The sequence below is a fragment of the Equus caballus genome, chromosome 6, assembly GCF_041296265.1.
Source record: "Equus caballus isolate H_3958 breed thoroughbred chromosome 6, TB-T2T, whole genome shotgun sequence".
NCBI lineage: Eukaryota > Metazoa > Chordata > Mammalia > Perissodactyla > Equidae > Equus > Equus caballus.
In genome coordinates, this window is record NC_091689.1 from 77205071 (window position 1) to 77219373 (window position 14303).

A 14303-nucleotide genomic window follows, 5' to 3' on the forward strand; every position below is an offset into this window, starting at 1 on the left:
AAGTAGAATACTAAAATATATCCACATAATTCAAAAAAGGCAGGAAATGGGGAACAAAGGAGCATATTCTATCAATAACTACATTAAACACATCAATTAAAAGATTGTCAGATTAAATTTAAAAAAAGACTGAATTACATGCTGTCTACAAGAAACTCACTTTAAATATAAAAACATATAGGTTAAAATGAAGGTATGGAAAAAGATATGCCATGCAGACAACAACCAAAGAAGGTTTGAGTGGCTACATTATATGAAATTTATTTTAAACTTTTTTTAAGAACTTGACTGGATTTGTTTCTCCTTCATGTTCAGTTTTAGTTTTACCTAGTTCTGAAGCAGTTCTGAAATGATAAAGCTATTTTCTGTTCCATCTATCTCCCTCATTTTACTCATGTTGATGTCTAAGTAACTGGACATGTACAATTCCTAAAGAAAGAGGGCCTAATGCATTAAAGCTGTCCTATCTGAAGGCTTTTCTATAAGGTTTTCAGGGGAATTACAGCTTACAAATTTTTTAAGTTATTAATATTTTATTCCCCATTAGAACAGTGGTTTAAAGAAACAATTTTCTTGACAGGCCATCCAGGCATACAAAATAGTGTTACAAGTATATTTACATTAACACGTCATGTATCATTTGTAAACTGTTTCACTGATCCCAGCGAATTTTCAAAGCAGCTTCGCTGTGGCTGTTCTCTTTAATGTTTATACTTCTGTTTTTGTTTACTTTAAGCTGCTGAACTACTACTGTGGTCAGGGTATTGAACCTGGTAATGGAATACAAAGATAGATTAAGACACTATACCCCCTCCCTGGTGCAAAAAGTAGAGTTGGATAAATAGGATAGAAAAGATGAACAGCAAGATAACATATGCTAAGTGCCAAATATGAGGTATTTGTCAGGACTAATTTAGTCAGAAAGAATGCATTTAGGACAGCAATAGAATATAAGGGCAAAGATATAATTATGAACCAGAATAGAAAGAGACTTAAAGTTTAAGTCCAAGGTAGGACTTAAATTGTGTTTTATAAAAAGCAGATCACTAAGGAAAAGTCCACCTCCCTCCCATTTATCTATTTGGAGAGTAGTTTCTGAGATGTTTAAATTGGGGATTTTGAAGATAATGCAGCAGCAGAAAGTAGGGGAAGAGAACAAAGTATAGAAAACTAGTTAGGAAAAAAACGGAAAGAACATTGGGGAGCAATAAAGAAGGCCTGATTAGCCCTAAGCTCCACAAGGGCAAAGGCCATGTTCCATTCCCAGATCTAACAGACACATAGATATCAACAAATCTGGAGCACAGGATCATGGGTAGGGAGAGTGTCTACTTTACATCAGGCAAAATACTCTGGCACATCTTCGCACACTTAATCCTCAAAATACTATACTACAGTACATTTTAAAAACTACACCACCACCAACATTGAATATTAGAACATTGCATTAAAAGGCTTGAAAATCACTCACTAAACAGAGCTAACTTAACGGTATGAAACATAGAGATGGAGTCAGCTGCTATTACCACTGGACTTAAGTAAATGTTACTGAAAAATTAAAATAGGTGAAGAAACTGGGACACTGATTCAGTCACCAATAAAAGGTGACAATCAGTATATGGGACAACCAGAATTCAAAGCCAGATCTGACTGACTCCAAAGCCTATATACAAAAAAACTGAGCTAATTTTTACCTTGCTGTCAAAATTATGTTAAAAAGACTCAATTAAAAGTACATTTGAGAACTCTAGGGTAAAAAGGAAAATAAGTAGGAAGATTAGTTTTATCACTAATAGAGATGTGAGAGTCTCAAGAGGGTTTAAATTAAAAAAGTTGAGAGCATATTTGATCACTAATTTTCACTAAAATTTTTGGTGTAATCATCTTTTAGAAAAACAAGTGAGTATAATCTTTAAAAGAACATGTTTGTATGCTACTATTCTGCCTGGAGGTGTTGGAGCCCAAGTAAGTGAGCAAGGTGTCCATGTGAGGGATGGTGAGGGAGCCTAGAGGGAAGTACTCTAAGAGAAGCAAAATGGTGAGATTCAGCACAAGGTATCTGAGAAGCCTTGAGTTAAGGAATGCATCCTGGCACGAGGTCTCATAGTCTAAATGGAATGAAAATGTTATGCAACACGTGGAAAGGAGCAGCAGTGGCAATGAGAAATTGGTTACTCACTGGGGATTGATTATAGAAGTAAATACACTAAGGATAATTAATGGGAGCTAGGTTTCTCCTACTAAGAGAAGGAAGTTATAAGTTCGGAAAGCAAGAAAACTAAAACAAATACTGTGGCTTGAAACTGGAGAAATTGGTACTAACTCATGATTTTCTATATATAGGTATAGAAATAAATACAGTGCCCAAATCTTGGTTTTTAAATACCTTCCTCCACTAAAAGAAACCACTCCTTGGAAAAACGGTTAATCTCAGGGTTGTGGGAGGGAAAGTACAAGGTGAGCCCAGAACAATTTTCTTGTGTCAAAAAGGAAGGAAGTCCTCAAAGCAAGTCAAAAAAACACAGAAACTAGCTTGAAGGGGCTTTTACTGGCAAAAACTGGGACAATTTGAGAATAAATAAGCAAGTTTGATAAGGAATAAATTATTTACACAGTCTAAAAATAACTTCTCCACAAAATACTTATTAATTACTAAGGGGATAAAAAAACCCGTTACAGTGAAAAACCTTGGGAAACCTCACCTTAATCAAGTGATCAAAGTACACATCATCAGTAACAGGACAAACAGAAACTGGACGCCAGCTGATAGGACGCAATGAGAAAACACATCATTACTGTGATACTCCTGCCAAAAAATGCATAATCTGAATCCAACCATGAGGAAATATCAGGCAAATGCAAACTGAGAGGCATTTTACAAAACTGAACTGTAATCTTTTAAAGTGTCAAGGTCATAAAAATCAAGAAAAAACTGAGGGATTGTTCTAGGTTGAAGGAGTGTAAAAAGACATTACAATTAAATGCAACACAGAATTCTGAACTGGATCCTTTTGTTACAAAGTAAATTACTGTGGAAACTGGCAAAACTTGAATGAGGTCTGAGGGTGAGATGGTAGTAATACAGTATAGCAGTTAATTTCCTGATTTATGTTAATAGAAAGTCCTTGTTCTTGATGGGGTGATGAGAATGCATCTGTAACTTACTCTCAAATGGTAGTGGGAAAAAGTTCTTTGTATTGTACTTGGAACCTTCTGAAAGTTTGAGATTGTTGAAAGAAAGAAAAAGATTACCTATAATATTCATTTGTAGCACCTAAAACTAGCATATAAGCAAAACAGTACTCTTTTCAAACGAAGAATATGTTTCCACCTCTTTTTATTATAAGAGAAGACTCTGCTTCATTATTTATGGGATTCTTAATGACTTTTGATCTATATCTGCACTGTCCAATACAGTAACCTCTATTCCATTCCTCAGTTACACTGGCCATATTTCAAGTGCTCAACAGCCACATACCACTATCAACCACTATACTAGGCAGCACAGATACAGAACATTTCCACCATCATAGAAAGGAGTACTACTAGACAACACTGATCTAGAGTTCGGGAGGCCAAGTGATGTAATGAATAACTAAAAGCCAAAGAGTCAGATGGACTTGGGTGGAGATTCTTAGCAAGTGCTCTGACTTTTAGCAAGTCACTTAACTTCTCTAGACACCGTTCTATAAAGTGGAGTAATACACCCAACAGTGCAAGGCTGCTGAAAAGATCAGATGAAAATTCATGTAAACTGTCTAAAACATAGTAAACATTTGGTCTCTTCTGTAATGTGGGTGGATAATTTCTTTTTTTTTTTCCCCTACAAGTTTATTTTATTTATTTTTTTGAGGAAGATTAGCCCTGAGCTAACTACTGCCAGTCCTCCTCTTTTTGCTGAGGAAGCCTGGCCCTGAGCTAACATCCATGCCCATCTTCGTCTACTTTATACGCGGGACGCCTACCACAGCATGGCATGCCAAGCAGCACCATGTCCGCACCCGGGATTGGAACCGGCGAACCCCGGGCCGCCGAGAAATGGAACATGCGAACTTAACCGCTGCACCACCGGGCCGGGCCCCTGGGTGGATAATTTCTTAATCTTTGATCTCAGTACTTTTAGATCTAGTTAGGTAATTACAAGAGCATCGGTTTGAAAATAAGAAGCTTACTATCCTGCTTGTCCAAAAGGCCAACGAGCCCCATGTTGTTAAGTTCAACGAAAAATCTTTTAGCTCCTCATACCTTATTCAACTCTCATTGACACATGACCCTATTGACTACTCTCCCCCTGAAATACTCTCTTCCTTTGGTTTCTGTAATACCACATACCCACTACTCTGACCTTCATAGTATTCTCTGGGAGCTCACATTCCTCCAGTAAACTTTTTTTTTTTTTTAATTTTAGAGGCCATTGCAATTCCCTTCTAGAGGTTTTTTTCCAAGTTATAATCCCTTCCCTATGCAAGTCCATCTATAGGTTCAACTACCTATATGTGACTCCAATTTTCTATTTCCAGCCCATACCTCACCTACAAATTTTAGAACCATATAACTAAATGCCTACAGAAATTTCCACCTGAAAGCTCCAAAGGTACTTCAAACCAATATGTCAGAATCAAAAGATCTTTGGTCCTTAACTGGTACCACCATCAACCCAAAGTCATCTTTGAAATTTCTCTCTCCCTCACCTTCAATGTATCAAGTGAGGCCTATTGATCACAAATCCCATTCACTTTGCCCATCTCCACAATTCTCACTCTAATTCAAGCTATCCTCATCTCTTCTGGACTACTACTGCAAAAGCCTTGACAGATTTTCTCATGTTCACTTTTGTGCCTCTCTAGCCTTTCAATACATCACCACAATCTTAGTTCTGCCTTATGGAACTAGCAAAAATAAGTCTAATTTGGCTTCTAAAGGATAACATTTTAAACAGTAAAACAGTATTATCACTCTATTCTTAGCCATGCATTCTTAGTTCCTTCTATATTCTAACAAATCAGTTTCAAGGTCACATTCTGTCACACTCTCCTTTAAAAATGTGGACCCCTGAACTGAAAATAACGCATGGACAGAAGTAACTTAGCAGTTCATGCAAAAGACTGAGACTTGCATAATCTGAAGTTTCAAACCACAATTACTATTTTTAACATTTTAATGTTTCCCAGCTGAAAGCATGTTAATTCATTAAATATTTATTGAGTACCTATTATATGTCAGGCATGTTCAGGTGTTTGGGGACAAAACAGTGACACAAACTGATAAACCATCTTCTCACAGAACTTGCATTAGCGTGAAGAAAAAAACAAAATAAACTTAAGTTAGTAAATTATACAATATGTTGGAAAATGATAAATGCTATGGGGAAAAATCTGGCTTAAAAAGGGTTAGGAAATGTGGGAGGAGAGCCTCCTGTTTTATACAGAGTAGTAGGAGAAAACCTCAGCTGCAGAGTAGAAATGTGGCTGGAGAAAGAGCGGTGAGGTAATGAAGTCAGGGAGGAAGAAGAGTTTCGAAACACTCAGCCTGGTAGACCATAATAAGAACTATGGATTTTACTATGACTGACAAGGGAAGCCATCTGACAAAAGAAGTGACATGACCTGATAAGTTTTATCAGGATCACTTTAGCTGTTGAGTGTTAAAGATTATAGGTAAAGAAATGTCATAGGGAGACTTTTTAGAAAGCTATTTTACAAGTGAAAGATGATGGGGTTGTTTTTACACTTTGTATTGAACTTTCATGTGCCTAAGCACTACAAATTAACAAAGCCACAACTTTAAAAAAAATAAAAGACGATGGCAATGCAAAGAAGAGTTGGAAACAGCAAAAGAATGATACAGAGTCTCTGGGATCTACTCAGTGCTGTTAACACTTATCACCACATCAATGCAAGATAAGGTGCAACCCTATTAATTTATTCCTTGGAACAGAGGACATAATTAAGAATTTAGGTTTTAGGCTTACTTCACTGAGCAAGGCAAGTCAAGATCCAATTTACATCACTAAAAGACGAAGGCAGATGATGGCAGAGCTTGCTAAAGGGAAGTTTACAATGAAAATTATTCTAGGGCTGACTCTTTTTATTACTTTTATGTCTGCCACTCTCTTTAGTTAGGTTTTACAACTCTCTCACTGATGTGCCTAAAAAGTCAGTATTAAGTCGAAGAGTAGTATAATATTGCACTCTGATTACTAAAAGATGCTATTGATGATGAATCAATATCATCATGTAACTGCACTGATTCATCCTATCTCTGCTGATTAACAGCATAGCTTTTCAAGAAAATTGGCTAAGCAGTGGTTAGTGCCCAAAGGATGATGAGGGAGTTGACTGACCCCTGAAGAGTTTCAATCTTAATGCATGGGCCCCATTACCACCACCTAAAAGCATAAAAAATAAGTTTTCTTTAAGATATTCTCCAAGAATGTTTCAGGCAGCATATTTAGGAACAATTTTCCATTTTCTGCTACAGTCTTCTTCCCCCTTGACCATACTGAAGAATGTCCTGACAGCATAAATACACTCAGAGTAAGCAAACATCCATATCTTATCCCAATGAAATCTTAAAATGTACTCAAATTCTCAGGCAAAAAGGTCATTATCCGAATGTAGAATCGAATGATTATTAACATACTTGCAAGCACCAAAGAACATTACAGTGTAAAAAGTGCAGCTACAATAAGAATTGCCAATTAAAAAAAAAATCATATTGCATAAACACAATGAAAAGTAAATTCAGATTATCTTTGATGGCATAGTATAAAATGAAAGAAATCCAAAGACAACTTTAAAATTTCATCTCTTCTGTCCAGTAAGTTAAAACAACAAAAACAAAAAGTCCCACAAACTTTTTACTGCAGCTCTTAACCAATAGCAAAAAAGGGAGACGATTAAGCCAACTGCCAAACAAACAGGAAAGAGAAAGCAATGGTCTGGAAAGAGACTTCATTACATAGCAAAATTGTAATACAATTACTAATAACATACAAGAACCACCAGTTGTTCAAGAATGTTTTACCTTCAATATTCCACTGCTGAGCTAAATAGCATATTCATCAATTAACTTGTTTTAAAACGAGAAAATGCATCTATTAATATGCTTTTTCCAAAATTCAGTGAAAACCCCCAAATTGAGAAAATTTAAGATCAGCATTTACTAGCCAAAGCATTAAAATTTTTTTGATCAGTTTCACTTAAATCTCTTAGTTCACTGGTAGTACGGTAAATACGTTAGTTGAAATGTAATCCAAAATGAATGAAAAAACGCTCAACTCGTAGACATTGTAATACACTACCGAAATATATTGGGGGTATTTTAAACTTCGACACTGGAATCTGTGACTGTTTTAATCAACTACTTTAAACCAGGCGTTTACTTTTAAAACAACTTTTCAAAACGTGTGTGGGTCGCAAGACCGCCAGCAATCTGTAAGAAATGTCTTTAATGGTTCTCAATTCTCAGGTCTGAGCAGGGGCGGCGACTGATTAAACTAAGTTTAGATCTCCCAGCCCTTTTGTTGTCAGCCCTGGGGACGGGTTTAAAAAGTGGGGACGGCAGAGTAGTTCGAAACACAGGGCATGGGGTAAACACGGATGCTCTGCAGCGCCGGCTCTTCCCCATTCGCGCACCCGCCGAGGTCACGGCGCAGTAAAGTTTGGTTTCACGAGCGGGCTCGGACGCCAGCGACAAAAGCAAAGTCTCCCAAGTACAGCGGCCCCGGGGGTCGGGGAGCGCCCGGAAGCCCAGCAGGACACGTTTCCACCGCAGGGAGGGGGGGCATGGCCGGCGACTCCGTCGTGGAGCCGCTCTCCTCCCGGCCGCCCCCCACCCCCCAGGACCCCGCGCCCGGGCGGGGACAGGCTCGGCCGGCGGGAGGCGGGTAGGCCACAAGGAGGAAATGGGACGGGGCGCCGACAGAGAGGCGACGGTGGCCGGGGCCGGGCCTCCCCCGCGAGGCAGCGAGAGAGAAGCAGGGCCCTCCCCACCGCAGGGTCCCCCGCCTCGAGGGGCAGCTGCAACTTTCCTCCAAGCGCAGGAAGCCGCCTGGGCCGCGCGGGATGCCGAAACTTTGTCGGCCCTCTCGGCGCCCCGGGCCCGCTCCTCCGCTCCGCGCCGGCCCGCACCCCCCGCCTCGCCCCGACAGCGGCCTGAGCCCACTCACCCCCGGAGCGGCCCGTGTTTACCTCAGGCCGAGGGCGACGTGCTTGCTCCGGCGGCGGTGGCGGCCCCACTGCAGGTCCCTAGGTCCCCGTCACGCCGCCGCCAAGTTCCCCAACATGGACTCCTTCGTCCGCTTGGAGGTGTTCCGGGGGCCGCTGGGGCGCCGGCTCGGCCGGCCGGGTCGGCAGGCGGCGGCGGAGCAGGGAGCTGACCCGGGCTGCGCTGCTCCGCGCGGCTTGCGCCACCGCTGCTCCCCCTCCCCCGCCTTGTCTGGCCTCCTCCCTCCCCTCCCCGCGCCTCCCCTCCCCCCTCCGCTCCGCTCAGCCGCGCCGCCACATGTCGGCGCGCTACGGTGACGACGGCGGCGGCAGCACCCGCCGCACTCTCGCTTTTCGCTCGCGCTGGCCCTGCGCGCAAGGCTGCAGCGCTCAACGGGGCCGCCCGGGGGCGCCCACCAACCGCCGTTTGCGACAGAGGAACGTGGCGGGCGGAGTCACGTCACGCGGCCTGTGAGCGGGAGGGAGTACGGCAGAGAGTGGCGCGGGCTTCTGGGAAACATCTTCCCTGCCCCGCCCTCCTTTCTCGCTGTGGGCTGTGCGCATGCGCCGTCCCTGGAGCGCAGGATTCCGCTCGGCTTTGGCGGCTCTGCGGGGCTAAGTCGCTGAAGACAATGAAGGAGGCTCTTGGGGACCTGGACGTGACGGAGTTTGCCGGGCATTTGCTATCCTATCTTTATGTTTATCTGACATTGAAAAGTGTTAATATGTTGTTCGGGGTTAGACTGAGTTTTCTCCCAGAGCCTTGCCCGCCTGACTACATCCTGCGGGGAGGCTGAAGTGTCCGTAACTTGTAAGCCCACCTCTTTCTTCCCTCCTGGGGGGGCGTTTACAAACTGCCTAGGGCAGAGGTTTCCCTCGTGACTCACCGAACCTAGGCATATCCCCATGTCTTAATTCCCACAATAAGAAATTAACTTGATCACGATTGACTTTGTGGACCCCCACTTTGTGCTTGGGTAGTGACATGTGATCATCCATCAATAATGCGTCGGAGCCTCCAGTGGGAAACATGCGTGCCGTTGTCTATTCCTTCCCCGTTGGGCCGTCAAATCTTTTTTTTTTCTTTTTTTAACCTCAGAAATACCTTTACAGACTGTTTTTCAAAGTCACTGACTCTTTAACTTCAGCGTTTCTCTTCCGGACCGTTTCTTCAAGTTCCTTTCTGCGCTTCCTGCTGTCAGTGTCCACCCCTCTTCCACCAGGTGGTCCTTCCAGTGCCCCCGCCCACGCCACTGTCCTGCTGACAGCTCCCGCGGGCTCAAGCTCTGTCCCCGGGCCGCCTGGCCGCCGTGGCTTACCCAGGTGTCAGTCGCAGCCAGCCTCGCCGCTTGCACCTTCTCCTGTCGTCTGTCCCCTTCCTCTCTTTCTGTGCGCGCTACTCTCTCCTGGTCGCGCAGAGCCCTGTCCAGGATGACCTTCCTCCCCACTCTCTCGAGACCCCGCCGACTGGCCACCTCTCTGCCGCCCTTGCCCAGACAGGGCTGGTTGCCGTGTCCCCTGCTCCCCGCACTGTGAGGTCGCTTTTCTGGCATCCTCCTGCTGTGCATCGTGTTTGGTCTACTCAGTGTCTGTATCACGCTGTGAGCACTGGGACAATGTCTGATCACTTTCATAACTACAGCTCCTGGCACAGTGCCTGTCACTCCGTAATGACTTGGTAAATAATTGTTGAAGGAACGTAGGAATGGCAGCCTTGTCTCTTTCTATTTCGAAGTCTTTGGAGTTTTACCATGTATAGTTTTTGATACGAGGTTTGGGGTTTAGATGGGCTTTACTGTGTTTGGGATATTGGAAGAAACAATGATCTGGAGGAGAGAAAATGCTTTCTTCTGATGGAAGAACGAAATTCTTATGAAAGGCCTTTCCCTGTCACTACCAGAGCAAATGGTACATTTTACAGACTGTTAGAAAGGATGATTAAGATAATCACTGAAAACTTTGTTTAAAGAATTATATGATATAACCGAATCGACGAGCACTGTTATGAGCAGAATAAGAGTGTAGCTTTGTTGGGGACACACACACCTCTTCACCCTAGAGAATCCGACCTCTGGGAGTGTAAGTTCAGATAGAAGCTTCTGGTGCAAGATTCTTCTGTGTGTATTTTATGTAAAAATCTCTTGGTTTGTTTTTGGGAAAACGTTCTCTCTTAAAATTTAATTAAAGGTCAAATGATAACATTTGCCAAATAGAAAACGGTAATTTTTTTTTTTTCTGAGGAAGATTAGCCCTGAGCTAATATCTGCTGCCAATCCTCCTCTTTTCACTTAGGAAGACTGACCCTGAGCTAACATCCGTGCCCATCTTCCCCTGCTTTATATGTGGGACGCCTGCCACGTCATGCCTTGTCAAGCGGTGCCGTGTCGGCACCGGATCCGAACCGCCGGCCGCCGAAGTGGAACGTGCGAACTTAACCGCTGTGCCACAAGGCTGGCCCCAGAAAACTGTAATTTTTAAATTGACAATAATACACTGTTTCAGCAAAACTAAACAGTATAATCTTTGATATATTTATTCACTGGCAGGTAATAAATTTTTCACTTTTTTACAGTTGGCCTCCTATGTATTAGATGAGCATATTTTAAGAGAAAAATGCTCTTACTGCTAATCTGCTCGTGGTTTCTACTTCCATGTGTAAATAGAAAAGAGGGTGGTGGTTTGTAATAGGCTGTCTCTTGCCTCCCCAGGGAAAAGACTATATATATTTCTGTACATGCAACATCCTCCTAATTATATTTGCAATCATGCTGTATTATTCTCTTTGTCGTTTCAATATTTTTTATTTACAATATAACAAAGAGATACAGAGTTTTAAATAAATAAAAGATGAACTATAAAATGCAGGAGTAAAGATTGATATACCAACCATCACTGTCAACATTTTAGATTTGATTATAACATAAAAAACACAAATGATACTCCTCATAAAACAAGCGTCAACTGAATGCCCCGTTGGCGTTTTGCACTTTACCAGGCACTGAAAATATCAAACCTGTCACACAACAACAGAAACCTATAGTGGCATCTTTAGAAATGAAGTATAGTCAGTGTGCTGATTTTGACATAGCTTTATCAAAGATAAATGCTATTTCTAATTTAACTATTATGAGTTGAATACAAAATAAAATTCAACTTAAGAAGGGGAATCAAAGTAAAAAGACCCTGGATTAAGTGTGAAACATGCTTCTAATATGAGCTCTATCACTTAAGACCTTTGCAGTTTTGAGCAAATCGCCTAATTTTTCTGGTCCTCAGTTTTCGTATCTATTACAGTGGGAGTTTTTGTTTTAATGATCTCTGTGGCATTTTTATAAAAGAAGTGTATGAATTCAAAGGATGTACAGTTTAAGACTCTTATAAGCAAAACATGACCAAATGTACAATATCTTTGTAAGGAATGAAAAATGCGTGCTATGAGGAAAAGTTAGTTGACAGGAATTAAAAAAAAAAAGCCAATGGCTTATTTCTCTTTTCACAACTGTGAAGAATTTTAATCAGGATGATACTGATTATTATCTAATTGTTTTCTACGTGGAATTAAGTTATTTCAACAAAAATCAGTTGGGTGTCTACTCCCTGGGAGGTGCCGTGAGGTGGTTATAGATGAATGAGCAGTGTCTCAGAGACAGTTTAGTTGGTACAGGTAAGACAAGTACAAAAACAAACTAAGGAAGAATATAAATATCATAAAAGGAATAAAAACAAAGTGCTGGGTGGGGGAAGGGAGAGAATACAAAAAGGACCAAAGACAGCTTCATAAAAGAGCAAATCTGAACAAAATATAGGCAAGTATTATTCCAAATTTGAAGACTTCAGTTTCTCTCCGGTTGGTGTCCCGTTCTCCACAGTACCTCATCCACATTTTTCTCACTCCTCTGAAGTCTCAGCCTCACAGTCACTCCTGCCGAGCCTCGCAACCCTGAACCCAGCAAAAGAGCTTACTGCGGGAAAATCTTATAGGAAATAACTTCCTCAGCATCTTTCCCTGCACCTGCAAGGGCTGTCTACAACTGTCCGTGACTGTCCATATCCACATACACTTGTTTTCCTCCATCACAGGGGAAGAACTATCTCTTCTCTTGCTTAGGCTTAGCTTTCTACTTGTGCTGTGGATCTGGGTTTTTTGCAGATGTTGGGATTTACGGGCCATCAACATTTCTAACACTTTGGGACCTGACATAGGGCTACTAACTTTTTAATCTTGACAAATAACAGTATACTTAAAAACAAAGTCCTCCCATCTCTTATCACCATGATTTCCTAAAAGAAATGCCTTTGCAACACCAAAAACCTAAATTTTATGAACTATTTATTTGCATTTCCCTGGAGAAACTTGAAGCCATCATAGCCCGGGTTCATTTGAGACTTTCCTCTGAAACAGATCCCCTCCATGCCCTCAGGGCCCGCTCCATGGGTTACTCTGTCTTTAATAGTCTCCAGTCTCTTCTTTCCTGGAGATTAATTTATTTCTCTTCTCTCCAAATCTAAAAATAGTTTACATTTTAAGACTGCTTCCTCATTTCACTTTCTGTTCACTTTTAAAAAAGATAATAAGCATTCATTTTAACAATTCAAACAACACAGAAGTATATAAAGTATATTTGGAAGTATCTAAAGAGAAAGATAAGTTTTCCTCTCCCCATCTCAATCCTAGATAAAAACCAATGTTCAAAGGTTGATGTTTCTCTCTCTACTTTTTCCATTGTTTATAGAAACGTACATAGAGAGATTTTGACTTTGATTTTTGCAAATAATGAATCACACCATATATATTTTTCTGCAACTTTCTTTTTCTTACTCAATAGTTTATCATGGATACTCTTTTTTTTTTTTTTTTTTTTTAAAGATTTTATTTTCTCCTTTTTCTCCCCAAAGCCCCCGGTACATAGTTGTATGTTCTTCGTTGTGGGTTCTTCTAGTTGTGGTATGTGGGACGCTGCCTCAGCGTGGTTTGATGAGCAGTGCCATGTCCACACCCAGGATTCGAACCAACGAAACACTGGGCCGCCTGCAGCGGAGCGCGCGAACTTAACCACTCGGCCACAGGGCCAGCCCCTATCATGGGTACTCTTTTATCTAGCTCATTCTTTTAACTAGCTGCACAATATTATATAATATTAATGTACCATGACTTTTGAAGCCATTCCTTTACTGATAGATAATGCAGATTTGTCCAGATTTTGTGCCATGATAAACAATGCCAGAATAAGTATCCTTACACTATACATGTATCTTTTTTGAATTGTCAATTTTTTTCTGTAGAATTGAATCCTTAAAGAGAGATTTAAGGATGCACAAAAGATATGTGCATTTATTTTAATAGATACTGCCTGTAGAGGGTGTGTATTGTTTTGTTTTGTTTTGCCACCTAGCATCCAACTCCTCCTTTTCTGGTAATAGCACCTCAGTTTTCTTTAGATGAATAGTCCCCCTTCTCTCTTAATTTGTGGGGTTACATATGGTATTGACTCCTCCACTGGCTTCCATATTTGGTCAATGAGAGTATAATATCCCACTAATTATAATGTTCTAGAGTTCAAGGATGGGCGCATGACTCAATTCAGGCCAATAAGAATTAAATCAAAGACTTTTCTTCTCCACTGGACTTGTTGCTGTAAGTGTGTAAGTTCTCTTCATGAAGAGAGACCTTTCCTGAAAATGACTTCCACTCAGAGGAAGGCAGAACTAAGACATGGAAAGAAACTAGATTCTAATGATAACATTTAGGTAGATTTGGTCCAGCTATGTATAGATTTTCAGTTGTGTCACTATCAATAACTTTTGGAAGGGGGCATTGAGTGGGGTTTTCTGTTACTTGTGACCAAAGATGTCTTGAGTGACACACTGCCAGATTACCTCTAGAATTATTGCAGCTCACACTCCAATCAAAAGGTAGAAGAATGTCTGTATCTCCATCTCTTGCCAGTACTGAACATGAATCTTAAATGTTTGTCAGTGTAATATGCATTAAATGTTATCTCACTGTTATTTTCATTAGTGCTTCCCTGACTACTAGTGGGGTTGACCTTCTGTTCATATATTTTTGGGCTGTCCATAGCCTTTGTATGTTTTTAT

The 14303-nt window shown here is 41.2% G+C and overlaps 1 protein-coding gene across 6 annotated transcripts in view; it reads right to left on the reverse strand.

Annotated features, from left to right (window-relative positions):
* The window catches only part of SCAF11 (SR-related CTD associated factor 11), a 67376-nt gene extending 58935 nt beyond the window's left edge, over window positions 1-8441 (reverse strand). For 2 of the 6 annotated variants that reach the window (XM_023643431.2, XM_023643429.2), the window contains exon 1: window positions 8193-8441. The gene's annotated coding sequence lies outside the window, so the exon portion shown is untranslated. Of the gene's footprint in view, window positions 1-8170 lie in introns of all 6 variants that reach the window. The other 4 variants (XM_070270161.1, XM_070270163.1, XM_023643430.2 and 1 more) reach the window with 3 other exon arrangements.
* Window positions 8442-14303: the final 5862 nt, after the last annotated feature.